The sequence below is a fragment of the Anopheles arabiensis genome, assembly GCF_016920715.1.
Source record: "Anopheles arabiensis isolate DONGOLA chromosome X unlocalized genomic scaffold, AaraD3 X_pericentromeric_contig0018, whole genome shotgun sequence".
NCBI classification, from domain to species: domain Eukaryota; kingdom Metazoa; phylum Arthropoda; class Insecta; order Diptera; family Culicidae; genus Anopheles; species Anopheles arabiensis.
In genome coordinates this window covers 467,501-470,000 of record NW_024412096.1, presented here as the reverse complement: position 1 = coordinate 470,000, position 2,500 = coordinate 467,501, and the positions used below count along the sequence as shown (strand labels likewise).

Sequence of the window (2,500 nt, the reverse complement as noted above, 5' to 3'; positions counted from 1 at the left end):
ATAATGGTTAGGTTGCTACAACATAACCAGAATCATAGTTATGCTGCATTTCAATTAATGTGGCAAACGATTAGGGAAGAATCTGCGGATATAGTGTTGATTGCAGATCCGTATCTGGCAACAACCAACGTCAAAGTGTTACGCAATGACGATAACACAGCAGCGGTAGTGGTTAACGCGGACTTACCAGTTAAGGTAGTCAGTAAGGCTCTGAAGGGTTTAATGATAGTTGACATAGGTGATATGCGAGTGGTTAGCGTTTACGCGCCACCTAGATTTAGTATGGAAGAGTTCCAGAACATGTTGGATAACACGGTAATGGCCGTAACCGGTATCCACAAATTCGTTATCGGGGGACTTCAACGCTTGGTCAGTAAGTTGGAACAACCAACTTGGCGAGCGTGGAGAAACCCAGAAACGAAGAGGTGAGTTGGTTTTATCAACCTTTGCGCAGATTGACGCAATTTTATTGAACGACGGCAGCACCCCAACTTATGTTGGACCAGGGCGTACGTCAGTGGTTGATCTTACTTTTGCGAGCCAGAACCGTTGCAAGATCATTTAAGTGGGAGGTGTTATCTAGCTATATGAACTCTGATCATCGTGCAATACGAATAGATCTTGAGACGCAAAGCGTGCGTAATCCTGTCCCGACCCATAACGGGATGGAGCATCAAGTATTTTAGCAAAGATATATTTGAAGTTATGATGCAAGCCGCTTTTGAGACCGAGGTCACAACAAGCGAAGACTTAATGCGTATACTTGTCACGGCGTGTAATGCGACGATGACTAAACGTAAGAGGTACACTCCAAACAAGAGTGCATTTTGGTGGACGTTAGAGATTGAGGCACTTCGCAAAGAGTGCAAACACCGCGATCGATTAGCGCAAAGAGCATTCAATACTGATCTCTATTCTTCTTTTAGGGACGAGTTCAAGGTGGCAAGGAATGCCCTCAAGCGATTGATCAAGCATACCCGACAGACGAAGTGGAAAGAGTTCCTGGGAACAGCGAACAACGCATCATTTGGTATTGTATATCATACGTTCAAGAAAGTGGCCGAGGGTTCGATTGGACCCCGAACCATGACATTGGACGAGTTTAGGGAAGTGGTGAGCGAGCTTTTTCCTACTCACCCAAACACGGTGTGGCCTGAATATCGTATCGATCAGCCACGAGAGTTTGAAAGGGTAACTAATGATGAGATTCTTGCGGTTGCCAGGAGACTACCCAACAAGAAGGCGCCGGGACCAGATGGTATCCCGAATGAGGCGCTGAAAGTTGGTATGTTGACTGCAACCGATGCATTTTGCAGGGTTTACCAAGGCTGTTTAGAGAACGCGAAGTTCCCCGATGAGTGGAAAAGGCAGAGGTTGGTGTTAATACCGAAGCCGAATAAACCACCAGGGGAACTGGGTTCAGTTCGCCCCATTTGTCTACTAGACGGGGCAGGTAAAGGTTTAGAACGCATCATAGTGCAACGGCTAAATGCACACATCGAGGAGGTCAACGGACTGTCTGACGACCAATTTGGTTTCAGAAGTCGTCGATCAACAGTTGATGCGATTCAACGGGTAGTGGACATTGTTTCGGTAGCTAGAAGTAGAAACAGATACAGTGGACGGTATTGTGCGGTTGTTACATTAGATGTTACTAATGCTTTTAACAGTGCTTCATGGTTGGCGATTGCAAATGCTTTACAGAGAATTAACACTCCTAAATATCTTTATGATATCATTGGTGATTATTTTAGGAATCGTGTGCTGATGTATGATACCACAGATGGACCGGCAGAGATTGCAGTCACATCGGGTGTACCTCAAGGCTCGGTACTTGGCCCAACGTTATGGAACCTCATGTACGACGGAGTCCTACGAGTTGCAATGGTGGAAGGTGCACGGATTATCGGCTATGCAGACGATATAGTACTGTTGGTGGAAGGTAATTGTGTTGATGATATTGAAATTCTCGTTTCCAGTCAGATTCGCATCATCGACAGATGGATGACCGACAACGGATTAAAGATAGCCCCGACCAAGACCGAGTTTATTATGGTCAGTTCCCATCAGAGGGTACAGCATGGGGCTATCAGGGTAGGTGATCACGTAGTACACTCGTCGCGCAGCTTAAAGTATTTGGGGATGGTCTTAGATGACCGCCTCGATTACACTTCACACATCAGGTATGCGGTGGAGAGAGCGACGAAGCTATGGACCACCTTGGTAAGGATGATGCCTAATAAGGCAGGTCCGAGTAGTAATGCTAGGCGAGCAATTGCTCTTACTGTTGTGGCGAAGGTCCGGTATGCCTCGCCCATTTGGTGTCATACCCTTAGATTTGCTAACCGTAGACAATGGCTACGTCGGTTTTACCGGCCAGTAGTCCAGCGAGTTATCTCTTCTTTCAGGACAACTTCTCATGATGCAGTCTGCGTGCTTGCGGGAATGATCCCGCTTCATCTCCTCCTGGACGAGGACTCCAGGACTTTTCATCGGAGAC

At 46.7% G+C, this 2,500-nt stretch overlaps 1 pseudogene; it reads left to right on the top strand.

Moving 5' to 3' along the window:
- Nucleotides 1-2,500, top strand: part of LOC120907705 — a 9,167-nt pseudogene that overhangs the window by 4,391 nt on the left and 2,276 nt on the right.